Consider the following 7640-nt stretch of genomic DNA (forward strand, 5'->3'; position numbering starts at 1 on the left):
GTGTTCTCTCTTATCTCCGTGCTTGGTCGACGCTACGAACTATACGCATAGAGAGGACCCGACACGCTAGCTAGCTAGTAAGCAAATGAAGGAAACCATTAAGTATAGAAGATCGTCATGAACATATACAGAGAGAAGTGATTGACCTCTCCTTCTCCGAGAGACTGGTCGAACAACAAGTTTTCGTATATCTATCCGACGCTACTGACTACATATATACAATATAAGATCTCTTACAATCCCCTAACATCTGAACTCAAGTTCCACATGGTATTCTCCGTCTTTATCGATGATGTGGTCAAGAAAGAATCCCGCCAATTCCTCTTGAATTGCTCGTATGCGATCTTATGGTAGGAGTTCATCCCGCATCTGAAATATCTAATTTGAAGAAGGGGGTCAATACATATATATGAATGAAACTCAACACAAATGATGGTAATAAAATAAAATTGTGAATATTATTGCTTACGCACTTCATATTGTTTTTTAGAGTAGCCCTGCTCACAGGTTGTCTGGCGAATGAACTCGCAGATGTAGTATCCACAGTAATTATTCCTGGTTTCTTGCCACAACCACTTTACAAGAAATAGAGGTCAATCAAACTGATAAGCAAGCATGCTAAATGGTATTGATGAAAGTAGCTAGAATCAATGGGAGATGCGCGGAACTAGCTAGTAGTACTTACTTTCGGGTGTTTAAATCGCAGCTCCCCCGGCAGTCCCGGAACTTCTGCGGTGAACATTTTCCAAACCCTGCCAGACAAAGAAAAGAATTACTTGATATCAGGAAATGAACAAAGTTTCCGATATGGTGCGATAATGATCGATTGAACTTACTGTTGGAAATATGCCCTAGAGGCAATAATAAATTAGTTATTATTATATTTCCTTGTTCATGATAATTATTTATTATCCATGCTATAATTGTATTGATAGGAAACTCAGATACATGTGTGGATACATAGACAACACCATGTCCCTAGTAAGCCTCTAGTAGACTAGCTCGTTGATCAATAGATGGTTACGGTTTCCTGACCATGGACATTGGATGTCGTTGATAACGGGATCACATCATTAGGAGAATGATGTGATGGACAAGACCCAATCCTAAGCCTAGCACAAAGATCATGTAGTTCGTATGCTAAAACTTTTCTAATGTCAAGTATCATTTCCTTAGACCATGAGATTGTGCAACTCCCGGATACCATAGGAATGCTTTGGGTGTACCAAACGTCACAACGTAACTGGGTGGCTATAAAGGTGCACTACGGGTATCTCCGAAAGTGTCTGTTGGGTTGGCATGAATCGAGACTGGGATTTGTCACTCCGTGTGACGGAGAGGTATCTCTGGGCCCACTCGGTAGGACATCATCATAATGTGCACAATGTGACCAAGGGGTTGATCACGAGATGATGTGTTACGCAACGAGTAAAGAGACTTGCCGGTAACGAGATTGAACAAGGTATCGGGATACCTACGATCGAATCTCGGGAAAATACTATACCGCTAGACAAAGGGAATTGAATACGGGATTGATTGAATCCTCGACATCGTGGTTCATCCGATGAGATCATCGTGGAACATGTGGGAGCCAACATGGGTATCCAGATCCCGCTGTTGGTTATTGGCCAGAGAGCTGTCTCGGTCATGTCTGCATGATTCCCGAACCCGTAGGGTCTACACACTTAAGGTTCGGTGACGCTAGAGTTGTTATGGGAATTAGTGTGCAGTTACCGAATGTTGTTCGGAGTCCTGGATGAGATCCCGAATGTCACGTGGAGTTCCAGAATGGTCCGGAGGTAAAGATGTATATATGGGAAGTCCTATTTTGGCCACCGGAAAATGTTCGGGATTTTTCGCTATTGTACCAGGAAGGTTCTAGAAGGTTCCGGAGTGGGGCCCACCTGCATGGGGGGACCCACATGAACGTGGGTAGTAGGGGCAAGGCCCCACACCCCTGGTCAAGGCGCACCAAGATCCCCCCTTAGAAGGAATAAGATCATATCCCGAAGGGATAAGATCAAGATCCCTAAAAAAGGGGGATAACAATCGGTGAGGAAAGTGTCTGTGGAGAAAGCATAGAGATCAGCCAGCACCTTCTCTTGCTACTTGGAACCTCATTTGCAGGCCAAAAAACAAAGGGGGGCTAGCCATTCTTAATCTGGGAGTTCAAAATGTGGCTCTTCTTCTCAAGCATGTTAATAACTTTCTGAATAAACGAGATATCCCGTGGGTGTCCTTAGTCTGGAATTCATATTATTTTGAAAGAATGCCCCAGGGAACAACTGAATGTGGATCCTTCTGGTGGAGAGATATCTGTAAAGTCATGCAACACTTCAGAGACTGCTCCTGGGTTCAAATTAATGAAAGGGACACTTCTCTTTTTTGGGCTGATAATTGGAACCTTGATAACACAGTGTCTAGTCTGCAGACAAGATTCCCAAGGCTTTACTCTTTTGCCAAGGATCCCTGGATCTCAGTTAAGGAATCTTTCAATACCCAGGATATGCATCAACTCTTTCACCTCCCCTTATCTGCTCAGGCCTATGATGAGTTGAACCAGATACATGAATTGAGGAATTCCCACAGCAGAGAATCAAGTTTGAGAGATGTTTGGTTCTGGCAAGGATCTACCAAGTTTTTCAAACCAAAGATGTTCTACTCACACACCTTTGTGTCTGAATCTTTCAGTCCTTTGCTCTGTGGGGTTTGGAAATCCTCTTGTACCCTCAAGATCAAGGTTTTTGCATGGATGCTTATTATGGACAGGTTGAACACCAAGGACATGGTTGAGAGAAGGCACTGGCACATGGATGATAGGGTCCATTGTAGGCTTTGTCCCTTGCAGGTTAGAGAAACCAGAGATCACCTGTTCTTCAACTGCAATTTCAATGTCAGGGTCTGGAATTATCTGCAGATTGACTGGTCTACTGGCACCTCCATGATGCAGCTGGTTACTCAGGCTAGAAGAAGTTTTGATAAGCCCTTTTTCTCGGAAGTGGTCTTCATTGCTTGCTGGAATATTTGGATCTTCAGAAATGCCAAAGTATTCAGAAATAAGAGAGCTAGTTTCAATAAATGGAGGTTTGCTTTTAAGCATGATATTAGCCTAATGCAGCACAGAATCAAATCTGTTTACAAGGATGAACTGCTTAGATGGATCTCTTTTCTCCCACCCTAAGCTAGTTTTTGTAAGCCCCCCTTTATTGTTTTACCTTGTACCATGGTTACTCCTTGTAATCACCCTGTTGTATTACTTATTCTTTTTTCAATAAAGTTTTGATATGCTGTGGGGGTTTTGCCCCACAGTTCCCAGTCAAAAAAAAACAATCGGTGAGGAAGGAAATGATGGGATTTCTTTCCTCCCACCTTTGCCAACGCCCCAATGGACTTGGAGGGCAAGAAACCAGCCCCCTCCACCCCTATATATAGTGGGGAGGCGCATGGGAGCTTCACCCTTGCCCCTGGCGCAGCCCTCTCCCTCCCCAACACCTCCTCCTCCGTAGTGCTTGGCGAAGCTCTGCCGAAGAACTGCAAGCTCCACCGCCATGCCGTCGTGCTGCCGGAGCTCTCCCTCAACTGATCCTCTCCCCTTGCTGGATCAAGAAGGAGGAGACGTCCCCGGGCTGTACGTGTGTTGAACACGGAGGCGCCGTCCGTTCGGCGCTAGATCGGATCTTCCGCGATTTGAATCGCCGCGAGTACGACTCCATCAACCACGTTCTTGTAACGCTTCCGCTTAGCGATCTTCAAGGGTATGAAGATGCACTCCCCTCTCTCTCATTGCTAGTATCTCCATAGATTGATCTTGGTGATGCCTAGAAAATTTTGAATTTCTGCTACGTTCCCCAACACTTACTTCTCGAGCATTTTAGTCATGGCCGCATACTCCTCGGGATCTTTTCGTCCCGAGTTTATGATGGTTACTAGTCCCTACTCAAGCTTAATTTCTAGCCGAATAAAGTGGAAGCTGCGCACGCATGCATAACTCATCAATTACATTACTACAACCTTGAGTCATAAGGGAAACCGGATATGCACAAGACAGTACACTCACTTGAATTCGTAAGGAAAGAGTATTATATCTTTGTTTTGATTTTGAAGTAACGATCGTAGCAAGTTGGCCTCGGTTTGTTTGGCATCATGTTTAACATTCTATTCATCTACGAGATTTGTGTTAATGAACCCAATATCACCAATTTGTCTTTTCTTGCATTCGACGATTTTCAATCTGCATAATATAGTGAGGATAATTATATATACATGCAATGACAGAGCTGAGCTAATTACAGAAGTAATACTTATATAAAGTAGCAAGTGGCGATTATTTTATCGAGTGCCTTTTGATTGAAAAACTGGAAGAACTCCTCATACGGAACAAACAACAGATCAATTCCAACGAGGTCGTGCTCCTCTTTAACTCTCAGCATCAAAGTATCCTTCCCAGACTTGCTGCAGATGTCCATGTACCAATCATGGAATCTTCACATCATCGCTGTTAGACGAGGATGACCAGGTTTGACGAGAGGCTTCCCGTGCCAGTATTTGAATTCATCCACCTCCATTGTATCAAAATGTGCATCGTCAGGCAGGTAATCTCCAGGATTGGTACCGGGCACCTTCCCCGGATGATTAGCAACGATATCGCTAGACAACTTGAGCGGGAGGCACGATTGCTTTGCTTGTTCGCCGAGCTGGGGAATTTTTCCCACTTTTTCGTTCTGCTAACCTTCAACCACTGCAAGTACTTCCCTACCACTCCGCGTCCTTATATGTCCTTTCAATAATGTGCTCATAGTTGGTTTGCGGCGGAGGCGGTGGTGCTTGCTTCAGGGCATTCAAAGTGCGCTTCGCTTTCACCGGATCTATCTTCTCCTCCGGAGGTGGATGTTTCATAGCTCTTTTTGTTTCAAATAAGTCCTTCACTTGGGCTTGAACGAACTTCTCGTTTTCCTCAACGGTCATCACGTATGGTAACTTCTCTACAGGCATGAGAGATGGACTGAATATGTATTGCCTCCGGCCTCTGGCTGTACTGCTAGACGCCGGAGCAGCCAGAGCGGCTGCGCCTGTCTTCTTTTGTTGCTTACGAGGCAGACAAGAAGGAGGCGGAGTGCTACGACGCGCCGGAGTAGCCGGAGCGGTGGCGTTTGTGTTCCGTCGTTGCCGACCAGGCGAAGGAGGAGGCGGGCTGCTCGGACGCGCCGGAGCAGGTGGAGAAGGAGGCGGAGTACTGCCGGCCTCATGCGCTGGAGCAGAGGGCGGAGTGCCCTAATCACTCGCCAAAGGAGGAGGAGGAGGAGGCGGAGTGCCCAGCTGACTCGCCGGAGGAGGAGGAGGAGGCGGAGGCATGAAGTTCATAAGCTTCATGTGCTCCTTCCGCCATAGACATGGAGTCTTCATTGCAAGACCCAGCTGAGTCTCCACTTCACTTGTAGGGTGGTCAAGCTAGATCTCCTCAAATCCCTTCGTTATTTCATCCACCATCACAACAACATAGCCTTGTGAAATCGGAAGGTAGTGAAAAGTTGTGTCGGGTTCTGGAGGGAACACATAGTCGACAACGGCCTTGACTTTGAGGTTCTGCCATTCCTTCATAAGCTGGCACTGGTGTGACTCCGTGATAGCATTCACTGGGTAGCTTGGACCCCTGAATTCAGGCTGCTTAACGAGCTTGGTGGAAGCCATGCTGCTTCTCCGCTGAGATGGCGGGGTAGCTTCTGGGGTAGCTTGGGCAGGATCTCGCTGGTTCTCAATGGCTTGTTGTTCCTCTAGCTTTCGTACCGTCGGAAGGTTACTCGGCCCATCGGGTCGGGGGCAGGGCGCGGCGAGGGCGTCGGCGACGGCTAGCTCGGGCAGCCTGCTGGCATCATGGATGCATTCGCCGCCGTCGGGGGGGGAGAGGAGGAGGAGAGATCAAAGTGGGGATGGGTGATTCTGAAAATTCCTAAGTGCTACTTATATACACAGAGCATTGGTGCCGGTTCATGGCACCAACCGGGACCCATGACCCCCTTTAGTCCCGGTTGATGCTATCAACCGGGACCAAAGGTCAATCTCCAACAGCCCAAATGGCGGGAAGCAGGGACCTTTGGTCCCGGTTGGTGGCACCAACCAGGACTAAAGAGGGGGGCGGGGGCATTAGTCCTGGTTGGTGCCACGAACCGGGACCAATGCACCCCTTTAGTCCCGGTTGGTGCCACCAACCGGGACAAAAGGCCTTGTGATGCATGCGTCGCGGCTAAATTTTAGTCCCACCTCGCTAGTTGAGAGGGCTCGAGAGTGATTTATAATCACTGCAGCACCCACTAGTAGAAAAGGGGGCAATGGTCCAGGCCGGTCCAGCCCATTAGTCCTGGTACAATCTAGAACCGGGACCAATGGGGGCATTGGACCCGGTTCGTGAGCCACGGGGGCCGGCCGGGCCACGTGGGCCATTGGTCCCAGTTCGACTGGACCTATTGGTCCCGGTTGGTGGGACGAACCGGGACAAATGGGCCTCGCTCCTGGCCCACCCACATTGGTCCCGGTTGGTGGCTTGAACCGGGACCAAAGGCTGCCCTTTAGTCCCGGTTCGAGCCACGAACCGGGACCAATTAGTTCCCTATATATACCCTCGCCCGCAAGCAGAGCACTCCCACTGCTCTGTTTTTCTGGCCGGCGAGGGGAGAGCTTTGTGGTGCTCTAGCTCACCTCCTATGCACACGAGGTGTTCGATGGAATGCCCGAGCCACACTACTTAAGCTTTCTCCTCTCCAAGCTCGACCTCCAAACTCCATTTTCCTCAATATTTGTCTAGGTTTAGCGGTCTGTCACGTCCCATCCCCGTCTTCACCGCCGTCGATCGCCCGCGCCGATCTCGTCGCCGACACCACCGTGGTGAGCCTCTTGTTCTCATCTTCTTTCTGAAAGGAAAAAAAATCTTACTTGTATGTTTATATAGATACTTGTATAATTTTCTTACTTTTATAATTGCATCTTATATAGTGCGATGGTTTTGGTATCCGCCCCCGTCGGCCCTCGTCCTATCTATGATTCGGATGTGGTATATATTATCTTTCCATAACTATTGGTTCATTTATTGTTTATGACAATTATGCCGACCAACGTGACATAGATTTTATTTATCTAGGAGTTTGTTGAACCGGAAATTCCAACCGACCCTATTGTCGAGAGGTTAAATTTAGTTGAAGAAGAAAATAATTTGTTGAAGGAAAAAATTAGAAAAATTGAGGAGGAGAAGATGAAATTGGAGTTGCATGTTGCGGATGTCGTCGATGATCACAAGATCAAGATGGATGCAATGCGCTTGAAGATTAGGAAGATTAGAAAAAATGCCATTCATACCGAGGCTTGGTGTCATTATGCCGTTGGATCAGTTGTTACATTGGTTGCGATTATGATCGCATTTGTTTTCGCATTGAAATGTTTTAAATAGTTTCAATGTATGGTTTAATTAATTTAGATGCTCTGCAGAGCTTTATGTTGTTGGATGAGAACTATGTATGTACTTTGGTTTTAATTAATTTGGTCACTTAATTATCTATTCATGATGTTCTGTAATAATTTTTGACACACTTAATTATATATAATGCACGCAGATGAACCGGCAATGAATGTACGGTTCAAGACACACCTCC

The sequence above is a fragment of the Triticum aestivum genome, chromosome 2B (genome assembly GCF_018294505.1).
Source record: "Triticum aestivum cultivar Chinese Spring chromosome 2B, IWGSC CS RefSeq v2.1, whole genome shotgun sequence".
NCBI lineage: Eukaryota > Viridiplantae > Streptophyta > Magnoliopsida > Poales > Poaceae > Triticum > Triticum aestivum.